Genomic DNA, 17,675 nt, shown 5'->3' on the forward strand with positions numbered 1-17,675 from the left:
TCTTACTGTATGCCAGGCATTGTGCTAGGTGCTGGGGATTGATTCAAAGATAATTTGGAGGCGTATGGAAGGGGAGTGGATAATTACAGCACAGTGAGATAAGTGCTATAATAGAGGGATATATAAAGAGCTAGAAATAGCACTATGAATAACATCTCCGAACAAATTGCCTTCTTTTCTCCTTTTGGATTATTCCCTTATGTATATTGCCCAAAGTGGGATTACTGGGTCATTTAAAAGATGAAAACAATTTGGCACAAAAAGATGTAATGACTTGCCTAGGGAATACAGCTCAATTTTCAACAGGGAGAAAAACTGTTGACAACTCCAGATTTAGATACCTCACCAGGAGGATCGGGTGGTTTTTATACTACCCCATCAACATGGTGGCTTTTGGGGGAGGGACCTTTTGAAACATGTCAGCTGCCTGTCGAAACACGCATCCTTATATTTAATCTCACAAATTAATTGTTAATTCTCCCAAGAATGTAGCGCTATGTAAGTATGATTGTTTCCATTTACAAATTTGGAAACTGTGCTTTCGTTAAAATGAAGTAATTTACTCAAGATTCCACAGTTAATTAGTGGGAAATCCAAGAAACAAGTGCAATTCTTTTGATCCTATGATTCCCATGCTCTGTTCATGAGTTGGGGGTACTTATGCTCCAGCTAGGGCCTCGAATTTATTTAATGAACTATAAGGACTTTTCTCAAGAAGATCAGGACCTATGAAATATGTAAAGAAGCCCTAGTATCCAAGGTCATAGGCAGGGAACAGTGTCCCTCCTTACACTGCCCTGAAAGGCCTGAAGGCCCCACGATTGCTGACCCTGACCCCTGGTGGATAATGCATGGCCCCAGCCCTGGGGCACAGAATCCCAAGTAAAGCTGAAACCATGCCACAGTTCTGCTTTGGTTCATTTATTATTTTCCTAGTAAAAACCCCTGGCCCCAGCCCCCAAGACTCATCATAACCAACCAAAAAGACTTGTGTGCTGTGAACTTCCTTGATGGTCCTACTCACTGAACCCTAAATCAAACCTATTTCCCTGCCATTCCCCAGTATGCCTTGCATTTTTGCACCTTCATGCTTTAGATCATGCTTCTGTTGTCCTGAGATAACCTCTCCCATCTTCATCCTCAGAAGGTGCCAACTATGCAGAAGTTATCCCCGATCATCTGCTCCCCACCATCCACATTCCCCATGCTGACAGCAATCTCTTTGTTCTCTGCTCTGCTAACTCATACCACAGTAGGCTGTCAGGCATACAGTGTAACCATATGATGCTCATGTGTACAGGATCTTCCTAGCTGTGTGATCTCTCAGGTCAGTTTACCTCATCCTCATCTGTCACGTGAATATAAATAATCTCACCAAGTCACAGGGCTGTTATGAGTGTTTGTGTTGTTATCCATGTTTCTTCAATGGTTCTTGCTGTCTGCTTCTTTAGGTCAGCAGCAGGAAGGGAATCTTGCTCATACCTCTGATGTATGACAACTGCTACCAAGACACCTGTAGGGGAAGGAGGATTCTATGCAACCTAACTGGTGAAATTCATGCAGGTTAATTACTGGTCACAACCCCTAGACTCACAGTGACTGGCCTGGTGAGGTGATCTGTGATACGGAGTTTTGGGCACATATAGGACATGCTGAAGAAGCCTCTGGCCCCTTCGACCTGAGTGACAGAAGGGAGGCTACAGCATGTGTCCAGACTGTGTTCTTCTGATTATCAAGTTGGGTAGTGCTGGTGTTTTCCTGAAGGCAGAGTCTTACTTTGATAGGAGACTTGGTTTCTTTCCTGAGTCTCTTATGGATGGCACTTCCAGACTTAGAGGAAAGTCAATGGAGGGTGGGTTGGAGCAGCTCAGAGAGTCACCTACTTCTCCAGTCTCTCTGTGGGTGGGGCAACAGGGAAGGGGCCCCTTCAGAGGAAGCTTGCCTTTAGATACTGCCCCTCTTGTTCTGTGTGGACACTGATCAGAAAAGTGGTTCTTAAAAGGACAGTCTACAACTTAACTTTGTTGTGTGTCATTTCCCAAAATGCTTTACTCAGGAAAGGCCAGATCCAAGTGTTTTAGCCTGGCACAAGGTCTTCCACGTTCTGGCCGCAGCATTCCTTTCCAGCCTCATGTCCCACACATTCCTCTATGTCTTTTGCCTCTGGTCTCTCCAGATTAGTCACTTGCCCTGAGAATACCCTGAACTCATCGTCCTCAAAACCTTGGCACATCGTGTTCCCTGGGCCTGCTTGCTTCTTCTTTGTGCATGGAAATCCTCTTGCTCAATTCAGAAGCCACCCTTTGCATGGTTCTTCTAGGCCCTCAAAGGACACAGCATGAATCATTATTCATACACTTTTCATTCTGTCGTGTGTGTCCCCAGTGAGAGCCCAGGGCATATTTAGCTAGCGCCTGCTCCTGCCAGATCCATGCTCTGCTCCTTACTAAGGACTAGAAATGCTAACAAATGTCTGTGTTGTACACTTCCGAATGCAGGACATTGGACATCATGTCACTTAACAGTGGTGTCAGAGAGGTGTTAAGAATCTCACGCTAGGGTTACCGATGACTTGTTTGTTGATGAACCCAGCCATTTGAATTTCTCTTTCTGAACTGGCCTGATGATCAGCTCACTTTTTTCAGGCCTGCTTCCCACATACTCAGTAGCTATGTGCTTAGTGCCTGGGCTCTGAGTTTGTTATTTCACTGAAATAACAATGTGACGATAAGGTGAAATTTAGAAAGGATCTACCTGCTTCTAATGGGAACATTTTTTAGCTTGAATATTCAGGCTTTGTTTTTTTTTTTTTTTTTTTATCCCAAAGCTTCTTAAAATGTGAAAACAGCAGAACAAGCTTTTTAAGGTATTATTTCTACCTCTAACAGAAGAGTCGTCCATCTATAGCACAGTTATAACTGCAAAATAGTAAAACCTGTGTTATGGAGCTTGATTTTCAAGATTTGCGTCTGAGATCTTGCTTTCCCATTTCCTAGTGCCCAAACCTTGTCTGATTGCCCTCACCCTCAGTTTTCTCAGTGATCAATTGGAGATTGATAGAAAGTTTAAATGATAGTTTGCATATTAAGTTGGGATTTTATTTCTGTGTGCTTCATATACCAAATGTGAAGGTCATCTTTATATATATATATGGAGAGAGAGAGAGAGACAGAGAGAGAGAGAGTTTATATCATTGTTTATTTTTGTACAGTATTTGATTTCTTCCCTCAGGTGTGGTCCCCATAAATCTCCCATTACCACATCACCCGTGAACCATCACCAGAGTCCCTTGTGCTCTTCCTTCACCTCTTTTGATCTCTTTCCCTCCCCCTCCCCTGTAGAAAGTCTCTGATTTATAGTTGCCTGCTAATTTTATCTATTTATTACTATTATTATTATTTTCCTAATCCTTTATTTGGTTCTCCTGTATTCCTACCTCCTATAAATGAAACCATCTGATATTTTTCTTTTTCCTTCAGGCTTATTTCACGAAGCATAATCCTGAAGGCCATTTTTAAATAGCAGCCCTAAAAAGTTTGATTTTGGAGGAAAATGCTTGGATACATAAAATTTGCATATACTTTTTTTTTCTTTTTCAAATGACAAATGAATTTATAGTCAGGGGACATACAACATCTAACTGGTATAGTGGACATACATGGCTTATAAGACTTAATTATAGTCTAAATAAATTAGAATCAAAGACCCATAGCTTTGAGAAGTTATAGAAATCTGGTACAATGGCGGGGGACATTAATTAATGCATATTGCATGGAGGGTTTTGTGTATGCTGGATATGGAATTCCAGGATATGACTTTATTAATCATGCCTTAGTGGGTAGGTGATGTTTGCCCTGTTCTGCGGACAGGGAAGCTTGAGCTCAGAGAGATTAAATATTTTACTCATCCTAATATCAAAACCTTGAACTCCGCCTTGTTCCAACAATGGTCCCTAGAAATCCTTTCCAGGTACAGATGTGACAAAATTGCCTTCACTTTGTTGACCCTTATCTTTACTACATGAACAGTCTCTAAAGCAATGGAAATTTTCAGTCTTGATGTCCCTTAACTTACTTAACAAGTCCAGTGTCTTGAATTTTCCTGCCAAGAATCTGCTCATTTTGTATCCCTCGGCCGTACCCACTCATCAACGTTGACTTCCTGTACTCCCTTTTGTGAAGATATTTGCCACCTCCACTTTGAGGTCAGTAGTGTATTTAAAGATGACTAAACTTTCTCTTAATAAACTACAGGAGGAAAAGGAAGTTTATCGACTAGTTCTAACATTCGTCAATCAACGTGCGGGAAGAGGTAGCACAGCTGGGAGTTAGGGGTTGTGATTTTTGATTTGAATCTGTAACTGACCAAAGAGAGGACTTTGGGCCAATAGTTTCTTTTCCTTTTGGGGTCTCAGTGTCTTCATGTTTAAAGAGTGAGGGCACTACAAGGTGACTCCTAAGCTTTTAAAATTCTGCATGTTTTGCAGTGTCAAGCCATCAATTTCTGCTGAGCTGCATAATCCTGCAGCTGTTTCTCTGATACTTTTCAATCTTTAGATTTAATCTATTCAACAATGTATAATTTTTTAAAGGGAAGCTTTTATAGACACTTTTGAAATATACGGGTGGGGGGGATAAATGGATGTTAAAAAATAGAAAACAACCAATTAAATAGTATATAGCATGTAATTCTCCTTGGAAACTTACCACGAAATTGAAGAGCACTTTAACAACTGGTAATTTAAATTGAATTTGAACTCTGCTAATGGTTTGTTTGCATGGGAACTTCAATCATTTCACAGCGGTTCTTTAGCAAATCTGCTTGTTCTCTTTATGGAAAAGAAGAAAAATATTAAAAAAGAAGTTGACTATGAAAAAAGGAGACCACTTTCATTTGTGCATGGAGGAAAGCTGATGAATGTGTGAAAGATTTCCCCAAGGCCAAAGGGTGGAGAGTTTTGCAAAGTATAGAAATAGTGCTGTTTACCACTGTTGGAGAAAACGTCCTGATTTATCTCTCTCTGGAAGGAGAGATTTGGGTTTCCTGGGGATTAGGGCTGAGGCTGTGTTTTTGATTTATATGAGATTGCACTGTCCATGGGTCCAATATTGGCCTCCTAACAGTTCCTCAGTCAGATTGAAATTAGGCCTTTCTGTCATTTCAGTCCAGTGGCTTGGAGAATTCTAATGTCCTTGACAAGCAGTAGCTGTGCTAGTGTTTCACTGTGTTCATCTTGATCATGCTCTGTTTTCCTAATTTACTTTTTTTCTCCTTTTGGGCTGTACTATGAAGACTTTGCAGCAGGTATTCAGAGGCCTGGGCATGTGATTGACTGTGGGACTGAGGACATGTTCATCTTTCTATTAAGTTTCTGTATTCTACTGGTAAAGTGGCAGTCACTGGGTTCAGGGGTGTAAGCCTTGGACCAGAGCACCACAGTGCCTGCCATAAATGGTGGCTCCTGAAGTCACCTCCTCCCTATGCTGACCCCTAATTTTCTTGTCAGTTAGAAGAGTTGAGATGGGTCATTTTTAAGGTCCCTCCTGATTTTCAGTTTATATGGATATTTGAAGATTGAACGAGATATACACAGAATAATGTATGATTGGTCAAATATTGTCTAAGTTAACAACAATGAAAATGGGAGTAGTAACTCAGTGGATTTCTCCTATAAATGGAAAAAACATGTTTCATAACCTTCCAATGATTAGAATCCTTGTCTGATGAATACTTATTGCACAATGTTTAGCAAAATAGTAATAGTTCTTAATGAAATAAAAATCTGTAATGAAAACTCACCAGAGAGTGTCAAGATTGTTCTGCTCTCTGCTGCTCACTGGTTTTCATTTTTCAGGCAAGGAAACTAAGGTTTGGAGCGATCATTAGGTTCCATACTTAGTTATTTGTCTCTCTTTGTTGTAGTTCAGATTTTGCTGTTAATTCTACTCTTGCTTAAAGTGTTTCTAACCAAGTGACTTATCTCTTTCACCTTTGATACTATGATGAAGTTGTTTTTCCAGGAAAGCTAAGGTCTGCACATTGGGGCGCCTGAATTCTCTTCCCTCAACTTTCTGAGACAAACTAATGAAACACAAGTGCCAGGAGCTAACAAGGCGCTAGGGAGGTAGAGCGATAAGGCCCTGGATTTGTGGGTTTCCAGCCTGGCATTGTTTCTAGGATGGCCTAGCTAGTGAGTTCATTAATCTGGAAGCTCTAGTGCTGGTAAGTTGTGAGCTTCTTAAGTAACCTCCTTCTCCTATTTTGCATAGGTGGGAACACTGCGACTCAGAAACAGAACCAAAGACAGAATCCAGTCATCTGATTCCCAGTCTTGTTCTTTTTTGGCCTTATTCTACTCCTGGGCACTCAGAAGAGGGAAGGCATTTTTCCTCAACTGGTGAGTCCTATGCAGAAAATAACTTTTCCCTTGTTATCAATATGCATGTGTCAATGAGTTTTAGCAATCACTGCTTTCTGTTTAAATACCAATAACTGCTGTGGACTAAGAACTTGAAAGGAACCAAAATAGTCTTCCATTTTTTTTTCTCTCAAGTAGACTTCACTGGCAGTGGATGAAATATAATAATGCTAATATAATGTATGGCAAGGCAAAAGCAGGATTCAGCTCTTGGAAGGTGGCATGAAGAGAAATTAGAAGGAAACTTAGAGTAATGAAGATTTCAGGGTGCCAATAATTATATTGCTTTCTTAGTCCTTTGGCACTCTTGAATTGCAAGACCAAAATGAAAATGTCCATGAACAGTGTTAGGGACATTTGTGAGGAAAGTAAATAATATTTGAGTGTTTACTCCCGTTCTTGACACTTCTTCTGTAATCTTATTCTAGTTTTACAACAACCCTTTGAGGTAGGGGAGGCTAAATTTGCTTAGCAGGACCTTTGTTTAAAGGGTCTGCTGGAACTCCATAGGGATCTGAGTTGAATCCTGTTCATACTTGAGAGGGGAGTGGTGACCAGGTAAGGTAAACTTTACCTTGTGCTTTTAGAATTTCTCTGTGTTTAGTGGGTAGACTAGAACATCATGTTCTAAAAATGGGGGTGGGGAAAAATTTAATAATACGGGGTGCCCTGGACTGTGGAGGGATCGAAGATGATGGGAGAACTGGGAAATACTTCCTTTAGAATTCTAGATCTGTGGTGTCCATGCTGAGTCTGGTCTGTATGTGCCCCAAACACTGACCTTATACTGAATAAATTATGTGTTTTGCAATGTTTATGGTGTCCTTTTCCAAAATGGAGCTAGGATGTAATTGAGAAAACTTAACTTCCTTTAGAAGTGTCACTGAGTTTATAGTTACATTTTGATGCCTTTCATTTCTTAATGTATCTTAAAAGAATAATTAACCCTCTATATGCTTATAGATGTTCGTGAGATAAAAGGTTGGAAACTTTTGCTTTGATTTTGAAGCATTTTAGTATGTTGAAATTTTTTTTTTTAAGGATTGATTTATTTATGCACTACAAGAGTGGGGGTACAGGTCAGAGGTGTGGAGGGTGACAGAATTCACCAGAGACAGAATGGGGAACAGAACAGGCAGATCGACTGAAATACACTGCTGAGGGGAGCAGCGGGTGAGTCAGGAGAGGTCTGCTGCTCCATGTGGGTAGCTCTCTGGCTGACCAGGGATCAAACTTGTGCTGCAGTGGCTGCAGATAGCTTCATAGGTTGCGTCTTAACCCCTTGCACCACCAGAGAGGCCCAGTATGTTGAAAATCTAACATGGTCTTGAAACATTTACCCCAAGCATACATTTAAGCATCAAATGTGCATCTTTGTTACCTACTTTGCCTCCTAATTTTTGGAATTCAAAATTAAATTGTGGGGCCTCGCCGGTGGCACAGCGGTTGAGCGCTGGTTGCGAAGCTGCCCACAGCCTCTGCAGCGCCGGTTCGATCCCTGGCTGTTCCCCGGCCACCGGAGGAGGGTCCCACATGGCGCGCAGACCTCTCCTGCTGCCCGCTGCTCCCCTCAGCAGTGTACTTTGGTCCTTCTGCCTGCTCTGCTCCCTGCTCTGGCTCTGGTGAATTCTCTCACCCTCCCGCACTTCTGACTGTACCCAGTGCTTGTATAAATAATAAATAAATAAATCTTTAAAAAAAATAAATAAAATATTAAAAAAAACAAAAAAAACAAAATTAAATTGTGATTGAATATGGAGTCCTGAACTTGGATTAAAAACAAAATTCCAATATAGAATGACAGAATGGGAGAGAGTGCCTTAATAGGAGCAAGTTGGAAGAGACTCAGAAGTTTTCGTTGTCAGGAAACTAACTCTGAGCCAACAGTGGCTTTTGCCTTCTGAAATGCTGATGCAGTCTTAGACTGCAGTAAATTGAGTATGGCGTCTAGAACACAGTGAACATATGGGCTCCTTCTGGGAACACGCACCTCCACAGTCAAGTGGGCTTCAGGTGCAGGTTGAGCAGGCTTGGCTCAGTTTTTCTGCAGTGCTCCTTGCTCTGCCCTTTCCCTGTGTGGACATTTTCTTCGGGATGTGTCACCTCATGTTCATTATGTGGCTGCTTGCGGTCACCAGGCTGCAGGTCTCCTTCTTCCCATTTGAGGTAGAGAGCCCTGTTTGCCATATTCCCTTAGTCTTGATTCCCTGCACCTACCTGGCCCAGTCACTGAGACTGTGAGGATGAAGCGGTGCTGACTGGCATGTAGGGAACCTGGATCTCTCTTGCATCAAAATTTGGAAATGACCTTATCCAAACCTCATGATAGCTACACAGAGGAGAAGAGGTGGTCTCTCAAAAGGATATCTGGTGTAAGGAGGTGGAGAGAGGAGTAGAGCTACATGAGTGACCAGAAATCCTACTGTTAGAGCTCCCCCATGGAGTTGGACTTGAATTCTTGTCTCATTCTCTGAAAAGGACATTAGCCAACCAGATTTGCGGCTTAAGGATACTGGGAGTACCAGGAACCATGTTCCCCAGGAGCAGGTAGAAGAGTAAGACCCTGGGAATGCAGGATGCTTGACTTACACGAGGTCTTTAAGAATATAAAATCTGGTCAGAAGAGGGACAGCATCTCTGGATCATGTCTGTATCCTCAGAGTCTAGTGAGATATCTGGTTTGTAATAGATGCAAAGTGCCATATCATGGAAAGAAAGAGTAAATCCAAAGATAATGAGTGTCCCCTGCTCTAAGGGTATTCTGGCAGGTATTGTATAATTCTCTGTTGGAGAGCTTTAGGAATTTTAGCACAACGAGTCTGGACTTCTTGATTTTATCAGAATTAAACATGACTGGACAGAAAGAGGCTTTGGGGACTAGAATGACTCAGGAAGTTTGTGAGTGGTTAAAAAGAGAGTGAGTAGGGTGGGCCAGGTCTGCCAATGAACAGATGTTCAGCCCTAGAAAAGCAGCGTTCTTATCACCTTCTTCTTCCTGTCTACTCCTGTTTATTTAGAGCATTTGTGTTGTGGATAGAAACCAACCTGTTTTGCAGACCATAAAGTGTGGTCTACATATGATATGCCATTGCAGTTTTTTTTTTTATTTAAAGACTCATCCTAAATATAAAGAAATACAAGACACTGTAATGTTCAATTGTTAGCACTGTGCTTTGTGCATGGTGTATGCTCCATGTCTGCTCTCCCTCCCAGCCTGCACCCCCATCACCCAGGATTACATAGGCTCTAATTTGCCCTTAGATTTGAAAAGTTGCTAGATCTGGAAACTTGCTTTCTGTTGTTGATGGTTGAAGCTGAAATGAAAGTGCATTCTTATTACTTTTCATGTTTCCTTTTTTCTTTAGGCAGCAGGAGGTAGATTCATAGACTGAGTAAGTCTCTATGCTTGAGAACCCCCTAGAAGCCACAGTCTAGCCCATTTGGCTCTTGCCTTGTTTGATTAGATAATCACACCTTCTGCTCCAGGCATGACTGGCCCAGTGGGAGTCAGGAAGGAAATTATTTCCCTCTGTTGATACTACTGTACAATTGTTAATGGTAGCCAAGGGCTTTCAGTTTTAATATTTCCTTTTTGGTCTTCAGAAATATCAGGTATTAGTCTCTGCCGGAAGCAAAGCATTGGTCACTTCCGTCATAGGTGGCTTTCTTGGCTCCCTGCAGTTTCTTGGTCAGGTGGTTTCTGGGCACGCTTCTTGCTTTCATTGCTTTTATGTGACAGCTTCAAAAATCACAGAAGGATTTTTTGAGTCTGAGCAGGGATCCAAACAGCCTCCTGAAGCCCTGCGGCTCTTCCCTAACCTAGAGAAATCTTGTGGGAGGTGTTTGTGGTCCATGAAAATGAAAGGTCGTGCTGTGTCCCCTTTTTCTCCTTTCTTCCTTCCTCCTTATTCCACATTCTTCCATTTCCTGACTTCAGCATAGTAGAAATAACTACTTTACCATGGGGAGGCCACAGGAGCCCTCAGGTTCTCCTCATTGGGTTAATGTTTGGTAGAGGGATCTGATGCCCAGTGAGTGGAGAGCTCCCAAGTCCTTCAGAGATTGCTGCCAGGTATTTACCCACATTTACAGAGAATCTCTCCCCTGTGCTTATTCTCTGCTCTCAGCCTGGTATTGACCTGATCCTAATATTGACCTTATATAGTCAGTGAATCTCAGGATCTTTCAGACAACATAGAGTCCCTAACCTTGAGAAACCTGAAGTCTAGTTGGAGGGAAAGATACCCACATGAGAAACAAACATTAAAACTTTACTATTTATAACACGTTTATTAATCATTAGATATGTTTCAGACCTCATATTAGGTTTTTGGGAAATCAAGGTAAGTTAGAGTCTCAGATCTCGGGATGGATCTGTGGACACTGTTTGGCCCACTAGGGCTGGTCTGGTCCTAAGGGTGCATGGTCTGTGTAGCAGATATACCAGGTGTCTGGTAAGGAGTCTCTCATTTGTCTACATGTGACTCAGTTTCCAGTTCATTTCCATTAACATGCTGCCCTTGAACTTGCCATGTTATTCTGATCTGCATTAAAATTATTTCATGGTTATCTCTAAGTGCAGGTCAGAGCATGCCTGAGTATATGTCACCAAACTGGAAAACATCTCTGTATTCTGGGGGATACTGGTTCCTTCAAGAGATCTTATGCTCTGCTTCCTAGGCCTCATGAGAAATGGTGGAGTTGGCAGGAGCCATTCAAATAACAAAGGAGTGAACCTCTCCAACTTGGATGTTGTCCTTTTTATCTGTTGCTGTGTAATAAATTACCCCAAGCTTAGCACCTTCCAACAAGAAACATTGACTATCTCACAGTTCTGTGAATCAGGAGATGGGAAATGGCTTACTCGGTACCTCAAGATCCTTCTGAGGTTGCAGGCCAGTGTCTGCTGAACCTGTGGTCTCTTCTGAAGGCCAGCTAGGAAGGATCCACTATCAAGCTTGCTCATATGATTGTTGGCAAGGTTCGATTCCTCACGCATTATTGGACCCAGTTCAAATAAAAACTTGCTGACTGTTAACTGGAGCTGCTTTCAGTTCCTTTCCATGTGGGCCTCTCCATGGGGCAGCTCCACATGGCAACATCCTCGGACGAGGGAGCAAGAGAGTACTCCAGATGCACACCCCAGTCTTCTTGTAACCTAATCCTAGAAGTGACACCCCTTTTCCTCTGTCTTATTCTTTTTGCTGGAAGCAAGTCACTAAATCCAACCCCACTCAACAGGAGGAATTGCATACTAGGGGGTGGAGTTTTAGGGGCCTTCTTGGGGCTGCCTACCACAGATACCCTGGGGTACATGGCATGTGCCAAGGTGGAAGTAGGACTTATGTGGAGCCACTGTATAAACACAGAGCTCCTCTGTGAATCAGTTTTACTTGGAGTGCTTTCTTGGGGGAAAACTCCACTTAAAATCTGAATATAAACATTGATATATAATTGCATAGAATGCAAAATTGGCATGGCTTTTTGGAGGAAAAACACAAGTTTTCAATTAATGATGTGCTCCCATACCTCTCGTTTCTACTCTCCTTTGCAGTTAGAGCTATTTTGGTGGAAAATTTTGAATGTTTTTGCTTGACCTCTTTCCTATGCAGGTGAGACACTAAGACTTGGAGAGCAAACTGATGCTTTCAGAGTACAGACCCGTGGTTGACCATGGGGGACAGGCTGAGGCTTCTTTGAGTCTGGCCCAGGTTTTCCCCTCTACCTCTCTATAGAGCTTTTGCTTTGTAATCACACATTCATACAACTTGATAATCCATACAACCTTTAGGCATGTTTTCTCTGCTTTTTTCAGCCTTATATCTTGTCCCAAAAACAGACTAGAGAAAGTAGGTAAAACTTTGGATTCTTTAGTCTTCATATTGTCCCTTTTATTTAAATCTCAGGGTCTATATCTCCTGTTGGGTCATGTGGTGTCCTGAAATGTTGCACAAATCAGTATTCCTTGGCTCAGACAGTGTGTCTCTGCAGTTATGAATAACATTTGTATTAAGAACAGCGAGCCAATACACAACATTACTGTGAGACTGACAGGATCAGACATAAAACCTTAGCCAATACCTTCTGTCTGGCAGAAAGTTCCTTTCCAGAGCATCCATCTCCAGTCTCCACCCGCCCGAAATAGTCTTTTTATAAAACCCAACTCGGCAGTACATTTTATGGAAGATGACAGGTTCCCTTAGAGGCCACCTTTGCATTCCTAAAAAAATGAATGGAAATGCTGGGCTTAAAACTATGGTCAAGCTCATTAGCAGCCCTGGTCTCTGAGACTGTCAGTAGCCACAGCATTAGCACTACTTGCTGCTCCTTTGCCCTTCAATCACAGCGTTTTAAGACTTTCAGAGCTTTTAATGTATTTCGTATTCATTCTTCACTTTTTATTGAAAGTTTGTGTTAGGAAATAGTCTATAAATTGGGTGAAGGCAACATAGTAAAGCAGGTTTGGAGTAAGAAGGCATATTGGTTACATAGTCTCACTTTAGTCACTTAATCTTTTTAAAACAGGTTTTCACATCTGAAAGAGATGAGGTGACTAGCAGTTACCTCTTCTAGTCTTTTTGTGCACAAAGCAGTGCAATGTATATAGAGGACCTACTGGGAATGGTCCTTAGTATGTGGTTGGTGCATATTCAGTGTCAGTTTCGGGCCACCATCATCACCTTAATTGTCTGTAGCTGCTAGAAAGCTACAGAGAAAGTTCTTTACTTTGTCCGACCGTTATCTCTCTCTCACTTCATGCTCTTGTCTCAGCTTGAGCCACACCGGCAGCATTAACATATCGGTCACTCCAGATTTGATGTTTTCCTGCAAAACCGAAAGCCTTAACGTTTATAATTCTACTTAGTGGTTCCCAAGACATAAATACCGACATCATAATATGCTCATGTTTTCTGGTGGTTGAAAATATGGGAGTTCTGGGAACAAAATATTTGTACACAGTGCTTCCTGAGAAGGGCCTTTTGAGTGTTGGGGTTTGAGTAAGGGTTGGTTTTCATGACGAGATGGCTAGTCCAGAGGGTGAGTGCCACTCAGCTGCCATCAGCCACCTCTTCCTTATAAATGGAAGCTTCTCTGGGACCTGCCCAGCACTGACCCTCTTTGGTTCCTCTTTGGATTTCTCTAGGATGACATCACCTCCCTCTGCCTCAATGGCGACTGACTTGAGTTATATCAGTTATTAAAAATGATCTAATATTTTCCTTTTAAATCTAAGGCCTGGCTCATTCTATGATTAAGCTAGTGATTTATTTATAATATGGTACGAGACGGCTGCAGCCACTCTATGATGTAATCTAAGAATGACATGAAAACAAAATAGGCTTTTACATAATGAAAGTGTTCCTGTAATACAGTTTATAGCAAGGCCTTTTTCCCCCTTTGCCATTAAGAATGGAGAAATCCTCTTTACTTCCCCTACTCTACTCTTATGTTCTTTTTCTATGTATGAGTCTTTTGCTTTTCTCATTTATACATCTTAAGGTCTTTGAGTTAATTAAAAACAAATCAGGTTTTAAAACTCCACAAAGACTGGTTTACTCATTTAGTCATCTTCTTCGTTCGCCCTCCTCCACCATCCTCCATGGCCTGTGTCATGGCTAGTACTCTGCTTAACAGCCCCCAGGTTCTGCTCATCTCACCCTTCCTTTGCTTATTCTGTTCTTTTCTACTGGCAGTGCTTCCTAGACCCTGAAGCTCCTTTTGCTAAAGACATGTATTGCCTCCCTGGTGGCGCAAGGGGTAGAGCACCACACTATGAAGCAATCCACAGCCTCTGCAGTATGAGTTCGATCCCCGGCTGGCCACAGAGTTACCCAAATGGGTAAAGCAGACCTCTCTTGTCTCACCCGCTGCTCCCCTCAACAGTGTATTTCAGTAAGAGGGCCTGACTCTGTCTCTGGTGAATCCTCTCACCCCCCCAACCCTCACCTCTGGCCTGTACCCCAGCTCTTGTATGCATAAATAAATTAAAAAAAAAAAGGCATATAGTACATTGGTTCCTACAGAGAGCACTCTTCAAGCCAGCTCAAATGCAGCAAGTCTTCTCTGAAGCTTCTGCTTCCTAAGTAAAAACCCTGTATCTGTACATCTCATAGACCTGAATGCAATAACTAGATCCTCACCCCCACTCCAAGGAATAATCACAGAATATTAAAGTTAGAAGAGATGTGAAGTAGTGGAGCGGGGAAGGGCTTTTGTGCTTCTTGCTCAGCTCTGGACACTGAGACATGAAAAGGCATGTCTGCTTGGTGTATTGGCAGTGGCTCCTTGAGACAATGTGTTGAGGATTCTGAAGCAGTATCCTGTCTGAGTAGGAGGGAGTTCATGAACATTTCTCAAAAAGTGCCATGATTGTGGGGAGTGTGGAGGCATATGAGAGGTCTCTTCGCTATTTTTGGGTCTAGTTAATTTGGAGCTCTCTGTTTGTTTTACCTTCTGGGATACTTTGAGATGCTGACAAGGTTACACAGCAAGTAGTGGCTAGAACCTGATTCTCAGTTCTAGAAATGGTTAAAGACCAGGTACTCTAATTTCACGTTAGTCCCTGCAGGCTGACTGTGGGAGCTGAGAAGCTGGGATAAGCAGAATTGGAAGGTTTGCTTGGAGACACAAGATCCCCTAAATCTGTGTGTCCTTCAGATTGGCAGGGATAAGGAGATGTCTTCCACCTCTTTGTTTTTTTGCCTCCAGAGACTTAAAATGTCTGCACTATTCTAAATTATGTCAAAGATGGCATTTCAAGGTCAAGATCAGAAAGGCACAGGACTCTGCCAGGATCTTAGTGGGTTAGGATTTACGGAGTTAACCCATGAATCTTTGGGATCTTCTGTGTTCCTCTTGATCTGAGACGAAATCCTTAGCTCTCAGCAAATACTGAGTTGCTTGAGCACCAGCTTAGCCCCTGTTCTCCCCCAAAATGCCCTGGGATAGTTGAGAGAAAGAGATATAGAGAAGAGGGTAGTCTAGGATGACTGATGGCACTAGAAACCAGAGCTGTTCAGAGGTGTCAGAAAGAGTTTTGGGAGCAGTGGTGGGATAATATAAAGACTTTATCAGAAAAATATTCTTATTATCAAGATTAGACCACAGATGGGCTGTATAGTTTCAGAGGATTAAATATTCTCCATCATGGCAGCTAATTAGGTAGACAGATGCTGATGGGTCCTTTGCAGAGGTTGAAAGAAATTGGGCTGCATGTCCTTCAAGGTTCTCCCTGTCCTGAGGTTCAGGAATATTCTGAAGACACAGTTTGTATGCACTTAGATAATTTCCATTTTAAAATGAAGACTTTGTGGAGGATAGTGATTCTTCCTTTCTTCATGCTCTTGGCAAACATAAATGCTGACTTATCTTGGGCAATCTTTTGTCCCACTTAGCATTATTGATGAGGGAAAGAGGCTAACTGAGGATGTCTTAGTACTTTTTTGTACTGAATGTATTTTTGAGGATGATGTTTGTGCTTCTTTTCAAGATGGTTCCAGAGAATTCTGTTTTGTAGGCCTTCTCTAACTTCTCCCACCCACCCAACCTTGGCAATAGTTTGCTTTTTCTGTACTGTCAGAGTGCTTTTTTAAAAAAGTTTTTATTGAGGTACATTGGTTTATAATATTATGTAGGTTTCAGGTGTGTAGCTTTCTAGTTCCATCTGTGTGTGCAATGTTCTGCTCACCACTGCCAGTCTAGTTTTCATCCTTCTCCATAAAATTGACCCCTTTTGCTCCATTTCCCTGTCCTCTTGCCCCTTCTCTCTAGTAACCACAATTTTGGTCTGATAGTCTAAAGTTTGCTTTTATTTGTTTGTTTGATAGTTTAGTTTCTTTATCTTCTAGATATAGATCCAATCAAATGGTGTTTGTCTTTCTCTCTCTGACTTATTACACCAAACATAGTATACCCTCTAGGACCAACATGTTGTTACAAATGGCAGGGATTCATCTCCATACTGCTGAATAGTTTTCCGTTGTGGATATACACAGCCTCTTTTTCAGTCATCTGCCAGGGAACACTTAGGTTGTTTCCAACTCTTGGCTATTGTAAATAGTGCTGCAATGAACAGGTAACTCTTCAAGTTATTGCTTTTGTATTCTTCTAGTAGTTGCCCAGGGTGGTATAAATGGATCATTTGGAATTTATATTTTTGATTTTTGAGGTATGTATTTCCATACCGTTTTCCATAAAGGATGTACCAATTTACATTCTCAACAATAGTATATAAGGATTCCCTTCTCTCTCCACCCTCTCTAACACCTACTGTTTCTTGTCCTTTGGATTATAGCCATTCTGACAGTGACACCTCATTGTGGTTGAGATTTGCATTTCCCTAATAATAAATGATGAGGAACATCTATGTTGGCCTGTTGGCCATCGACATGTCATTTCTGAAGAAGTATCTGTTCAGATTCAGAGTATTTTGTTTATATACCTAGTAGAGCATTCATGTCACTTTGTTCTGCCACATGATCAAACTTTGTCTGCCTTCTCCACTAGATTGTAGAAACTCAGAGTGTGAATCCTGTCTTATTCCACAAGAAGATCCATGAGACTTAGTGTAATGGTTTATAAATAATAATGATAACTCACTAGCATAACAATTTATTGAGCACTTAGTATGTGCTGGACATAATTCCAGGCACTAGAAATAGAACTGTGAACAGACAAATCTACTTAATGAAGACTCAGAATATGCACAATAATGAATATCTATAATATTTAGGGTTTGATCTATTTTCAGAATAAAAATCAAGCAGGTAAAGGGCAAAAAGGGTGGGAAGGACACAGGTTGAATTTTATTGGTCAGAGAAGTTGTTGCTGAAAAGAGTACCGTGAGGGAGAGCAGGGGTCTGAGCTGGAGTGGAGTGTTGTGAAAATAGTTGCCACACCATATTTATTAAGAACACACTAAAGAAGCTCAGAAAAAGAAGCCTATTATTTAAATAATCTGCAGAAATCTAATAAAAGGGCAACAAAGGGTATTTTTTGGCTTTTAGCTTTGAGACAATGGAGCTATGGACAGGCGGCTAGGACAGTGGTGCTGGATAGCTCACAAGTCCAGTTGCTGAGAGCCCTTGTCTGCATCCTATTTGCACCTTCCAGAGCAGAGACGCTCCATTCTGATTCTCTTGCTCTTCGGACAGGCGCACCTGCAGGAGGCAGGGGCCCCGCGTGCAGATGGGCAATTGCATGCCTAATCACCCATTCAGACACCCACTTATTTGTTTTCCACATGCAAATATGGGTT

General features: G+C 41.8%; 1 protein-coding gene across 3 annotated transcripts in view; it reads left to right on the top strand.

Annotated features, from left to right (window-relative positions):
- Nucleotides 1–17,675, top strand: part of LPP (LIM domain containing preferred translocation partner in lipoma) — a 640,196-nt gene that overhangs the window by 60,018 nt on the left and 562,503 nt on the right. For all 3 annotated transcript variants that reach the window (XM_054700434.1, XM_054700432.1, XM_054700433.1), the window contains exon 3: nt 6,270–6,397. The gene's annotated coding sequence lies outside the window, so the exon portion shown is untranslated. The remainder of the gene's footprint in view (nt 1–6,269; nt 6,398–17,675) is intronic.

Source organism: Talpa occidentalis, unplaced genomic scaffold (assembly GCF_014898055.3).
Source record: "Talpa occidentalis isolate TD23 unplaced genomic scaffold, MPIMG_talOcc4v2.1 talOcc4.4, whole genome shotgun sequence".
Taxonomy (NCBI): Eukaryota; Metazoa; Chordata; class Mammalia; order Eulipotyphla; family Talpidae; genus Talpa; species Talpa occidentalis.